Source organism: Emys orbicularis, chromosome 1 (assembly GCF_028017835.1).
Source record: "Emys orbicularis isolate rEmyOrb1 chromosome 1, rEmyOrb1.hap1, whole genome shotgun sequence".
NCBI classification, from domain to species: domain Eukaryota; kingdom Metazoa; phylum Chordata; order Testudines; family Emydidae; genus Emys; species Emys orbicularis.
Window position 1 is genome coordinate 75824918 of NC_088683.1, and position 13985 is coordinate 75838902.

Sequence of the window (13985 nt, forward strand, 5' to 3'; positions counted from 1 at the left end):
GCCAGGCTACAGTGTGAAATTTATGTTTGTTTATCCTTCCTGAAAACCCGCCCCCTTTATTGACTCATTCTCTGTAAGGAGCCCACCCTCCCCCTTCCCCCAGCTTGCTTTCAAAGGAAATAAAGTCACCATTGTTTAAAAATCATTTATTCTTTATTAATTGATTATAAAAAGAGGGAGAGAACCTGAGTGGGGTTTGGGAGGAGGATCAGCGGGAAGGAAAAGCCCAGTAAAAAAAGGTTAAGAAAATGGCAGCCTTTTGCTTGGGCTGTCCACTGGGGTGGAATGGGAGGGTGTACGGAGCCTCCCCCCCCCCCGTGTTCTTACACGTCTGGGTGTGGAGGCTATGGAACATGGTGAGGAGGTTGGGGGGTTATACAGGGGCTGTAGCGGCACAGAACCTGAGTGGGGTTTGGGAGGAGGATCTGCGGGAAGGAAAAGCCCAGTAAAAAAAGGTTAAAAAAATGGCAGCCTTTTGCTTGGGCTGTCCACTGGGGTGGAATGGGAGGGTGTACGGAGCCTCCCCCCCCGTGTTCTTACACGTCTGGGTGTGGAGGCTATGGAACATGGTGAGGAGGTAGGGGGGTTATACAGGGGCTGTAGCGGCACTCTGTTCTCCAGCAGCCGTTCCTGAAGCTCCACCAGACGCCGGAGCATGTCTGTTTGCTCACGCAGCAGCCCCAGCGTTGCTTCCCGACTCCTCTGATCTTCCTGCCGCCACCTCTCATCTCGAGCGTCTCTCCTCTCCTCACGTTGGTCCCTTCTGTCCTCACGTTGGTCCCTCATGTCCTCACGTTGGTCCCTCCTGTCCTCACGGTCACTGGCTTCTTTCCTATACTTGCAAACCGTCTCCTTCCACTCATTCAGATGAGCTCTTTCATTCCTGGTGGATTGCATGATTTCGGAAAACATCTCTTCTCTCGTCTTTTTTTTACGACGCCTTATCTGGGATAGCCTTCGGGAAGGAGCAGGGAGGCTTGAAACATTTGCACCTGCTGGAGGGAGTGAAAAAAGGAGAGAATTTTTTTAAAAGATACATTTTTCAGAACAATGCTTATACTCTTTCACGGTGTATACTATTCACATTACATAGCACATGTGATTTCTGTGCAAGGTCGCATTTTGCCTCTTAATATTGAGTGCCTGTGGCTTTGCTGCTAGAGATCACAGACGCAGGTCGGGGCAACAGAATTCACCTTGCATGCTGCCATGGTAAGCCACTGTCTTTAGGCTTCTGCGCCCTGCTTTCCCACATACCAAGCAAAGCCCGTTGTGCTGCAGTTTTCCTGTTAGCTTGTTTTCTGCTGCTGAAGGTTAACACCCCCACCCATCCAATTCTCTGGGATGAGTGCTTTCTCCCTCCCCCCACCGCGTGGCTGGTATCAGGGAAGATCCCTGCAGGAACCAAACTAACACCCCCCCCCACCCGCCATGAATTCTCTGGGATGAGTGCTTTCTCCCTCCCCCCACCGCGTGGCTGGTATCAGGGAAGATCCCTGCAGGAACCAAACTAACACCCCCCCCCCCCACCCGCCATGAATTCTCTGGGATGAGTGCTTTCTCCCTCCCCCCACCGCGTGGCTGGTATCAGGGAAGATCCCTGCTAGCAAAACGCGAAAAGCTCTGGGCCAATCCTCCCCCCCCCCCTTTGCACTTGGCTAAATGCAGGGAAGGATTTCTTTTCAGCCACAGGCAAACAGCCCAGTAGGAACGGCCACCTCAGTCCCCTTAATTAAATTCCCTTATTTCAACCAGGTTACCCTAAGCGATATCACTCTCCTGAGGATTACACAGCAAGATAAAGAACGGATGTTGCTTGAATGCCAGCAAACACCGGGACCATACGCTGCCAGGCTCTGTCAGGCAATGATACCAGATTACTTGCTACTAGCATGGCGTGGTCAAGTGTCCTACCATGGAGGACGGAATAAGGCTGCACTGCCCAGAAACCTTGTGGCAAGGCTTTTGGAGTACCTCCAGGAGAGCTTCATGGAGATGTCCCTGGAGGATTTCCGCTCCATCCCCAGACATGTTAACAGACTTTTCCAATAGCTGTACTGGCTGCGAATGCATCCCAAGTGCTATGGGCAAATTAATCATTAAAAATGCTTGCTTTTAAACCATGTTTTATATTTTAAAAGGTAAACTCACCTGAGGTCCCTTCCATGGGGTCATGGTCTTGGGTGCTGGCTTGGGAGGCTTGGGAGGGTACTTCAGTCAGGGTGAGAAACAGTTCCTGGCTGTTGGGGAGAACGGAGAGCTGGGTGCTCTCTGCCAGCTCGTCCTCCTCCTCCTCCTCTTCCCCTTCCACGGAATCATCAGGTGTACCTGATGATATTATCCCCAGCTCGGAATCCACAGTCAGAGGTGGGGTAGTGGTGGCGGCCCCCCCTAGAAATGCATTTAGCTCAGCGTAGAAGCGGCATGTCCGCGGCTCTGACCCGGAGCGACCGTTTGCCTCCTTTGCTTTTTGATAGGCTTGTCTGAGCTCCTTGACTTTCACGCGGCACTGATCTGTGTCCCTATTGTGGCCTCTCTCCATCATGCCCTTGGAAATTTTTTCATAAGTTTTGGCATTTCGTCTTTTCGAACGCAGTTCAGCTAGCACTGAATCCTCTCCCCATATAGAGATCAAATCCAGTACCTCCTGTACGGTCCATGCTGGTGCTCTTTTTCGATTATCAGCCTGCATGGTTACCTGTGCTGATGAGCTCTCTGTGGTCACCTGTGCTCTCCACGCTGTGCAAACAGGAAATGAAATTCAAATGTTCCCGGGGCTTTTCCTGTCCACCTGGCCAGTGCATGCGAGTTCAGATTGCTGGCCAGAGCGGTCACAATGGTGCACTGTGGGATAGCTCCTGGAGGCCAATAACATCGAATTGCGGCCACACTAACGCTAATTCGAATTGACAAATTCGATTTTGGCGCTACTCCGCTCGTCGGGGTGGAGTACAGAAATCGAATTAAAGGGCTCTTTAATTCGAATTAAATGGCTTCGTTGTGTGGACGGGTCAAGCGTTAATTCGAATTAAGGCAGCTAAATCCGAATTAAAGTCGTAGTGTAGACCAGGCCTGAGTTATTTCCTTCTCCCACATACCACCAGTAACACAGGCCAAATTTTATGCCCTTTGGTACACAACCACGTGTAACCCCAGTATTCTAATTATGCCTTCAATGACCATACTGCCTACAATAGACTTTCACAAATGTACCTGACTGGCCCTTGGAATTTAGTAAATAATTCTGTTGATGATGATGCACAGGAGGAATAGAATCCAGCCCACATTCTCTTAGTTGTTTGGCACTGCAAATTTAACAGGAAGAAAAAATAGTCAATACTTAAGTCCAGATTCTTTCATTAAAGTCAACAGATATGACTGAATATACACAGGGAGCAGATCTTTTCAGAGAGAAGGTGCCATTATATATAGTCACTTGTCAGAGAAGAACCACGTTTTAAAGTACCAGTTATTTCGCAACCTAATTCTAAGGATTAACTACACTGTGAGGTAACACTAAAATGTGCTTCTCCGGTCCCTGTATTTAATACTTCAATGCATGCATCATCCTGCATGTTCCTAATTAATTTAACTAATCCCATGGTTACTGAGTGCAGAAATTTGGACAAGTAAGAAATATCAATTGAAGGAAAATTCAAATGGGAAAAAAAAGTGAATTCAGAATTGTGGCTTACAGATATTAAAGAAAGCATGTTATAGTAATAGCATCTGTCTTTCATGAATATTACAATTTCTGTTGTATTACTGCTTATGAATTTTATCACTTCATATTTAATCTCTATGGCTTGTTATTAGTTTCTAGCCTTTTTTTAAAGACAGTGATTTGACAGTAGCCAAATATGTGAATAGAAATTGATTTTATGCAATACACACAACAAGAATTTTATTGATATAAAGGGCTTCATTATTTGTAGAATTACTCTAAAATTATTTTGGAACAGCAAGAACTCTCTCTGGACTATATTAAAATTTCATGCCTAAATGCAGTTGAACATTAATTTTTATGTGAGTTCTTTGTTTTGTGCTGCAGTATAAAAGAAGTCTGTTGGAAGTAAATATCAGGGGAGTACAAATGCAGATTAAAGCTTCAGGAAACAAGATGTAAGTGTGAAAAATGACAGAATGATCATGTGGGAGGCAATAGCTGTAGCTTTTTTCTCTCCTTCATTCCTATTCATAATTATGGTTAAGAGCAAGGACCTCAGTCATTTTACTGCAGCATTCGCAGATAATCGCGGGAGATAGTGCGGTTAAATTATATGCATTCAGACATTTTGGCAGGCTTGATAATCTTACCAATCTTGATTCACAGCAACAATGTCAACATCTAGAGATACAACTTTGTCTCCAGCACAGTTTCCTTTAATATTAAGAAAAAACATATTACTAAGAATTTCTGTATTTAGGGTCAAATCCTGGCTTCAGTGCATAGCCCATTTAACAGGGGCTGGCTGGAGTTCAACTCCAGCCACATGTATGTATTGGGAATGTTTGCAGGGGATTTGTGTATCAGGATGATGATGTCTTTACTCTACCCCAAATTGCCATTTTTAGGCTGTTATGTATGCCTTATAGCTGCTATTATGACACCGTCTTTGCATAGTGGAATGGCTATTGCAATCAAGTTGCTAAGGCTGGAATTTTCAAAATCACTCACTTCAAAAGTATTTGTTGGCCTACCTTTGCTCTCATTGAAATCAATGGGAGGTTTACTGATGACTTCTGTGAAAGCAAAGATACACTAGTCCAGAGCACTTTTGAAAATCCCACCCAGAAACTGAATGTTGACTGATATTACTTATCATTACATTGGGCTGATACATTGTCTAGGCATGTCGCAAAATGAAAATTAATGGAAGCACATGCAATTTAGAGGCTAAGATAGAAATTCTATATGCCATTTATGCTTCTCGATACAGTTACTGCAAAACCACGTTTGGCCCAGAAACACAGTTTTCTTTGGAAGAAAGTTCAGAATCGTTTTGAACCAGGAGTTGATGTTCACTTGTGTTATCTGCCTAACCAATGAAAGGTGGCAGTCCTAGAGCTTTTAAATGGTCACGTACTGGTAACAAGGCTTGGTAGTACCACATGCTTTCTGAGTGGCTGTTTTTCAGTTTTGTGTATGACTGTTTGACAAGAGACCGATGACAGTTTTAATGTAGTACTATAGCCCTGGAGAAATGTTTTGAGTCGCAAAATAGTAACTTTGGCCTGGATACACAAAAGGAACTAGGTGTTGTGTTGCTGAGCATCACAGCACCTAACTTTTAGGCACCTAGAAAATCACTGGGATTCGCAAACCCTGAGTTAGGCCCCTAAACACTTTATATAATGAATGGGGGGAGAATGGCACCTTCACAAAAGCCAGAATTCTAGGCAAGGAGCCACTTAAGCTAACCAATGGGAGATGCTGACCAGAGGGATGAGTGAGCCTCTCGCAGAGATGGGTCCCTAAGTCAGGGCTGCAGTGAGGTGACGATTTTTGAAGTTAAGCAACTGCTTCAACAGGAGAGATTGAAGGAACTCCACATTTGAATATCCCATAGGTGAGTGGTTAGCTCTGACAGATGTCAGACCCCTTTTCACATCCCTTCTTCCCCCTGAGGCAGAGGGGAGACTTCAACTGGGGGGTCTCCCACATCCAGGATGAGTATCCTCATCCCTGGGCTAAAAGTTATAATTGATGATGCAAAAATCTAGGTGCCTACAGGGTTCAGCATGAGTTTTGTGTACCTTAGAGATGCCAAAACTGGGATTTAGATACCTAAAGCAGGGATTTAAACACCTAACTACTTTTGTGTATCCAGGCCTTTATAGCTTAGACGTGTGCCTGTGGCTGGTGATCGCTTTATGAGGCTATACAGCATGTTAAATTGAAGCTGAAGGTCTGTGTTCAACTCTCAGCCACATTATTCCCATGACAGACACAATAAGATTCTCAATATAATATACCTGGCAAGAATCAGAAAGCAGTTTTAATATTGATTATGTACAGCTGTCAGTTGGCCTGATAGTTCCTATAAGCTTGAAGAGCTGCTGGAGAGGTCTATTCTTAACATACAGATTCATAGATTCCAAGCCCAGAGGGGACCATTCTGATCTTCTACTCTGACCCCCTGTATAACACAGGCCATAGAACTTCCCCAAAATAATTCCTAGGGCATATATTTTAGAAAAACAGCCAATCTTGATTTAAAATTTGTCAGTAATGGAGACTCCGCCACGACCCTTAGTTATTGGCCACTGTCGGAAGACAGGATACTGGGCTAGATGGACCTTTGGTCTGACCCAGTATGGCTGTTCTTATGTTCTTAATTGTTCCAATGGTTAATTACGCTCACTGTTAAAATTTACACCTTATTTCCAGTCTGAATTTGTCTAGCTTCAACTTCCAGCCATTGAATCGTTCTATACCTTCCTCTGCTAGATTGAAGATCCCTTTATCAGATATTTCTTCCCCTTGTAGTATTTACAGACTGTAAGTCACCCCTTAACCTTCTGTTTGTTAAGCTAAATAGATTGAGCACCTTGAGTCTATGGCCTCGTCTACACTGGGGGGGGTGTCGATGTAAGATACGCAACTTCAGCTACGGGAATACTGGAAACATGTGGTCAGGGATTTCACCTTGAACCAAGTCTAGTTCACTAAGTTTTAGTACTAGGAAGCATTTTATCTTTATTTCTCTTCTAACTATTTCTGACTTTAATGTCTTGTACTCACTTAAAATCTCTATTTGTAGTTAAATAAACTTGTTTTATTCTTTAATCAAAACAAATCAAGTGTTGTGAATTGTTTGAGTAACTCCATTTGGGGTAGCAAAGTGTTTTATGTTGTTCCCTGCCAGCGGCAACAAACCTAAAATATCTGAACTGTCCAGGAGAGGCTGGACAGTGCAAAACACATGTTCTTGGGGGGAAATTCAGGAGTGTGTTGGGAGTCACCCTGCAAGTAGTAACCAAGGCTGCTGGAAGCCAGTGCATAGATGGAGTGTGCTGACAAGCTGCTACGGTCAGAGTTGCTGGACCAGGGCTAAGGCTATACACAGACACTCTCAGCATGACTTGCATGCTGACAGGCTGATTGGGTGCCCCACAATGCTTTGCTGTTGTAGCTTCCAACTTGGGTCGCTCACAAAGTTGCAGGGGTTCACCTGCACATCTACCAATGTGATATATGCCATCATGTGCCAGCAATGCCCCTCTGCCATGTACATTGGCCAAACCGGACAGTCTCTACGCAAAAGAATTAATGGACACAAATCTGACATCAGGAATCATAATACTCAAAAACCAGTGGGAGAACACTTTAACCTGTCTGGCCATTCTATGACAGACCTGCGGGTGGCTATCTTAAAACAGAAAAACTTCAAAAACAGACTCCAACGAGAGACTGCTCAGCTGGAATTGATATGCAAACTAGACACAATCAACACAGGATTAAATAAAGACTGGGAATGGCTGAGCCATTACAAACATTGAATCTATCTCCCCTTGTAAGTATTTTCACACTTGCTTCTTATCAAACTGTCTGTACTGAGCCATCTTGATTATCACTTCAAAAGTTTTTTTTTTTCTCTTACTTAATTGGCCTCTCAGAGTTGGTAAGACAACTCCCACCTGTTCATGCTCTCTGTATGTGTGTGTATATATATCTCCTCAATATATGTTTCACTCTATATGCATCCGAAGAAGTGGGTTGTAGCCCACGAAAGCTTATGCTCTAATAAATTTGTTAGTCTCTAAGGTGCCACAAGTACTCCTTTTATTTGAAAACTAATAACTCACTGGTCAATAATATCATGATGAAATGTGTGCAACAACATTATATATAAAGTTATAAACATAAGCTGAAATTAGGTCTGAAATGTGTTTACCAGACAAGTCTGGGTAAACCAGTTTCTCAAAGACAGAGGACAAGCTGACACCTCTAACTAGCTGTCATCAAAGCTGATGGTCAATCGGCTATAAGTGGTCTTTTTTGGCAAGGAAAGGAGGCAGGAACAAACAGATCATGGAACAACATCATGGAACCTTTTTTAACACCAGACTCCTTGTATCCATCCTTAGCGGAAATGAGCTTTCTCTAAAGATAACCCTCAGGAAAATGCATGTCCAAAGGGTGACTGAACTATGAAAGCTGTTGGACTTTGGGTACAGATCCTGGCCTAAGAATTTGGTCAGCAGTGTTACTGGAAACATGTGGTCAGGGATTTCACCTTGAACCAAGTCTAGTTCACTAAGTTTTAGTACTAGGAAGCATTTTATCTTTATTTCTCTTCTAACTATTTCTGACTTTAATGTCTTGTACTCACTTAAAATCTCTATTTGTAGTTAAATAAACTTGTTTTATTCTTTAATCAAAACAAATCAAGTGTTGTGAATTGTTTGAGTAACTCCATTTGGGGTAGCAAAGTGTTTTATGTTGTTCCCTGCCAGCGGCAACAAACCTAAAATATCTGAACTGTCCAGGAGAGGCTGGACAGTGCAAAACACATGTTCTTGGGGGGAAATTCAGGAGTGTGTTGGGAGTCACCCTGCAAGTAGTAACCAAGGCTGCTGGAAGCCAGTGCATAGATGGAGTGTGCTGACAAGCTGCTACGGTCAGAGTTGCTGGACCAGGGCTAAGGCTATACACAGACACTCTCAGCATGACTTGCATGCTGACAGGCTGATTGGGTGCCCCACAATGCTTTGCTGTTGTAGCTTCCAACTTGGGTCGCTCACAAAGTTGCAGGGCAGGAGTGATACAGCACCTAAGTTCCTGCTAAGCTGTGCAGCTGCCTATTAAGCCCCGTGAAGGAGCTCAGGTTTGTGACGGGGAGAGATGCTTCTCCCCCAGCACGGACTTGCCGCGGCGGGGAGCGGCATCCCTCCCTGCCGGCCCCAGCACGGACCTGCCCCGGACTTGCCGTGGCCAGGGGAGAGGAGCCCCTCCTTCGGCCTGGCTCGGCCCAGGCCCGCAGGAGCTGCTGGGAAGAGGAGCCCCTCCCCAGGACCACTGGAGCTGCCAGGGAGAGGAGCGCCTCCCTCGGCCCAGCCCAGCCCCGCTGGAGCTGACATGGGTGGGGAAAGGCGCCTCTCTCCCAGCCCCAAGCTGCTGTGCCATTCAGCAAGAGAGGGCTGGGGGGAGTCCTCTCTCCCCACGCAGCCCCGGGGCAGCCTGCACCCCAAACCCCTCATCCCCAGCCCCACCCCAGAGCCTGAACCTGCTGCACCCCAACCCTCTGCCCCAGCCCTGAGCCCCCCCACACTCCGAACCCCTTAACCCTGGCCCCACCCTAGAGCCTGCACCCCCAGCCAGAGCCCTCACCCCCCCCTCGCACACCAACCCCCGCAACATGAATTTTGTTATGTGCACCAATATGGAGGTGATGTGTGACACATCACCTCCATATTGGTGCACATAACAAAATTCATTCCGCACATGGACGTAAAAAATTAGAGGGAACATTGCATAGCACCTCACTGGTCTGGATTGCATCCTGGAATGTTACAGCCCCCAAGTCTTTTTCAGAGTCGCTGCTTCCCAGGATAGAGTCCCCCATCCTTTAAGTATGGCCTACGTTCTTTGTTCACAGATGTATCCGTTTAGCCATATTAAAACATATATTGTTTATGCCCAGTTTTCCAAGTGATCTACATCGCTCTGAATCAGTGACCTATCGACTTCATTATTTACCACTCCTCCAATTTTTGTGCTATCTTCAAACTTTATCAGTGATTATTTTATGTTTTCTTCCACCTCATTAATAAAGATGTTAAATGGCGCATGACCACAAACTGATTCCTGTAGGACCCCAGTGGAAACAGACCCATTCGATGATAATTCCCTGTTTACAGTTACATTTTGAGATCCAGCTGTTAGCCAATTTTTTATCCTTTTAATGTATGCCATGTTAATTTTATATTCTAGTTTTTTAATCAAAATGTCATGTGGTACCAAGTCAAACGCCCTACAGAAGTCTGTCTATTACATGCACACTATTACCTTTATCAACCAAAGTTGTATTCTCATCAAAAAAGATATCGTTAGTTTGACAAGATCTATTATATAGGCAGATAATGCCCATAATTGTTCACATACACATTCCTTCCACATAAAGGGCAGCATAGATCCCAGGGAGATTTAAATTCCACCTCCATCATGTTGCCTTTTTCACAAGAAACATTGGCCATTTCCTGTACCTTCTTTAAAACCATACTAAATACAGTTTGTATTTGAAGGCTCTGTGGAGGTGTTGAAATGGCCGTTTTGATATAACATCTTTATCGTGACCCTTCCATTCTTCTGAAAACATAGTTACAAGCCTATCTTTACAAAATGCTTAGAAAAGCTCTTTTTGGAGCTTGTCTTTTTAAAATAAATGTCAGTTACTGAAGCTCGAAAGATAGGCTATTTCATTAATGGGGAGATGAATGAGGAAGAAATGTATTATTAACACCAGAATATTTAAACCTGGGAAGAGATCATTTATTTCAGATATCTTTAGACACTCTGCTAATGCTTCCATTTTGTTAATGATGAATTCACTTCATTTAAAGAAAAAACTAATGGAATTTGGTACATTTTCAGTATAATGTGAAACCTTTCTCCATTCCCAGTATATACTTCTCCTGGCCCTACTGTCACTGAAGGTTAATAATGTTGTCTCTCACCTTCATTGTGCTATAGGATATAGCTGTAAACAGAAAATGATAGAGCAACTAAAGTAATTTTTACTTGCCAAGTATTTAGTTTTATCTTAGTGGGGTTTTTTCCTAGAATGTGTTTTGTAATTATATTCAAAGCTGAATGTAATTATTGTGGTGAACATGTTTGGGGTGCTGAATAGATCTACTGTACTGTATATACCATGCATAATCTGGAAGCAAACTTCCAATATTTGATTCTGATTAAAGTACTGTACCCCTCACTGTAGTTGCACCACAGTCATTGAAGTAATGTTCATAATTATTGCTCAGGGTTTTATAACCGCCCATCGAAAACTATACTGGTGTGAAACTTGCCATAACAGGACTTTAAAAAAAAATAGCTTCAGCCATTTTAATTTGTAAGAGGGTGGTAAATAAATACAGTTGGTACTTTGCAGATCATGTTACTTACTCCTTTAAATTGATAATACTTTTTTAATGGCATTGATGAGGTTCAGAGTTGGTCCAGATGCAATATTTTGAAATGGCCAAAGATCTCAAACATCTCTAAAAATCTTCATATTAATGATAGGAGGAAAAATAAAATAGACACTTTCCAGTAAGTCTCTCACTGGTCAAGCTGCCTTGCTCCTTCAGTTTGGATGTAAAGGAGCAAACAAAGACAAGGTAGGCCTGCTCTCCTCAATTCCTCTGCCTTGAAGGGATGGCGCCAATTCTTTGTCAACAGGGCTAGAGGTGTTCCACCAGATCCTTTTGCTCCTGCTGTGCTGGACCCATAGTTTACGCCATTCTGGGACCTGATATGCCCATAATGGACAGAGCAGAAAATCATAGAAACTTGACTGGTTTAGACTCTAGCCTGCACATCCAGAAGGAATGCCAAAAGGTGATGTACTTTGGTGAGTTTCACTCTCAATGAAATCTGAAACTGACAAGTTTCACCTGCTTTGGGCGGGGTGGGGGGTTCACTGTGAGCATTTCACACATCTCTAATTGGCATGTCTTGAAAGGATAACAAAGATTTCGCCTAACTCTTAGAAGTGGTTCAGGTTTCTTTTCAAGAACACTTTAGAGCAGGTCAAGCAGAATTCTAATGAGGTCAGCCTCTTTCCAAATGGCTCCATGCTCCTTCCATTTTCCTGTGTGATGTCCAGATTTCAGCTTCAGTGTGCATTTGTTTGAAAGGGGGAAGTGCTGCCTCTGCAGCATATTCCCTCTTCTCTAACTCTCCAGTCCTATGGATGGGAAAGAAGGAAGGTTAAATCATGGATTTAACTCCCCTTTCCCCCCATAGGTTACATCAACTCTGTCTATAAAAATGTCCACTGCCTCCCGCTTCTCATTATGACCCTTCGAGATGGGTTCCAAGGGATCTTCTTGCAGCAGGACTTCTGAAGGAATCCTGCACAGGGACAGCTGGGCAGAGGCAGGTGCTTCCATAAAGAAACCTCTGATGAATCCCCAAGATTTTCAGATTTGTGTGGTTGTAGACTGTTCAGATACTAAAGAATCAACAGTGTCATACCTGCCATAAAAAGGTATGTACCTTCTTCAGAGGAAGAGTTAGGAAGAAACCGAGTTGACACTAATGGAATGTCCATTCTCTAGTGATTATTCATGCATAGTGGACATTGGAACCATAAATTCTAGCATTCTCAGTGGTTCAGATTATCATCTCTCCGAGAATTAGTTTCCAATTCCTGCAGATTTCTATATAGAAGAGAAGAATTTTCCTTAATAAGAGCTCCCGATAACACTTTTACATTCTGTCGGCTTGTTTGGTTCTTTGTTTTATATCTAGCTTTAAATATGACTTCTAATAAACTCAGCACTAACATGTGTGGATAGCAATAGTGATACACAAAGGAATCAGTATGCATAAGGATAACAATTGTCTGTGGGGTATTTCAAAATCACGCAATGTTGACAGCATTACACTATTTGGCAAATGCATTAGAATATAACACAAGGAAACTGCACTTTTTTCTTATAACTGTAAATCCATATGTAATATTCCATAGAGGTCAGTATAATCATATAATAAAACTGTATTAATGCTGCAAAGGGAATCATAACTTCATTCCATGGCTACTTATTTCTTAACCGAAATTTAGTTTTGATTATTTTGTGTGCTTGTGTCTATGGCTGTCACTTCATAAATCGCAAATATTCTACTATTGTAAAAAGCTTTACCTTCACAAACACACTGTAGTATTAAAGTAATCTTTATTTTACAAAAGAACAGTACACTAATCATTCAGACTCTATGCTCTATAATAATGCCACTACAGTGTTTATACCCTCCCTGTGGAATAGAATAGTAATATGATAATGGCAGCCATTGGGTGCCATCTCTGTGCACATACGTGCTGTTCAGAAGCTTGAAATTTATTGCAGGGAACTTTTCTGGATCACGTTTTTTTTTTTCTTTTAGGTCCGTACAGATCATCTAGAAATACGACTGTCTTTGGCATGTAAAGGTGGAAGGCTTTATGGCAGGTCTCAGAGTATTTGTGCATGCCTCATTAGATTTAGTGACCTCTTACTGCACTATGAATCTAGAGAGGACTGGTCCTAGAGATCAGAGGAATCTACTTGTTTCGTTATTTTTCCTTACTTTTTTTTAAGAAACATTTCAAATGTGCTCTTCCAGTACATTTTTTTTTAAATGTGACTCCAAAATTATAAGTAAATAAATTACATTTGCCTTAATTTTTAATTAGCTGAAAGTCATCACTGGAAATTGTGTCTTCCATTACAAGCCAGAATATTCAACTGCCAGGCCTGAAATAATTAAGCAATATATTACAATTAAGCAATGTAATTTTAATTTAATTATGATATATCATAGGCTCTGCTTCTGATTTAACTGACATTCATTGACAAAATGCTATAACATAAAATAACACTAAAATATACAGCTAACGACTCTGCATGTTTTATTTCAGAGTATTTGGCATTTATCAGAGCATATGGAGAGAGATCTTTCTAGTCTGAAATAGCTGGCATGTTTTTTAGTGCTGGGCACAAATGCTGCGATTTTCATTTTGCCCTAATGTAATTGTGGTCAGTGACTGAAGAGAGTTACAGTCATAAGACCTGATCCAAAGTCCACTGAAACCAATACGAATATTTCCATTGACTTAAGTGTGCTTTAGATCAAGCCACTATTAAACTTCCCCCACCCCATTATAGGCAGTAGGTAAATAGATTCATGTTTGCAAATAACATAAGCAATGAAATATTAGACAAAGCTATATCATATAACCTCTGGTGCATCATCGTCGTCATCCTTTTCTGTTAGGCTG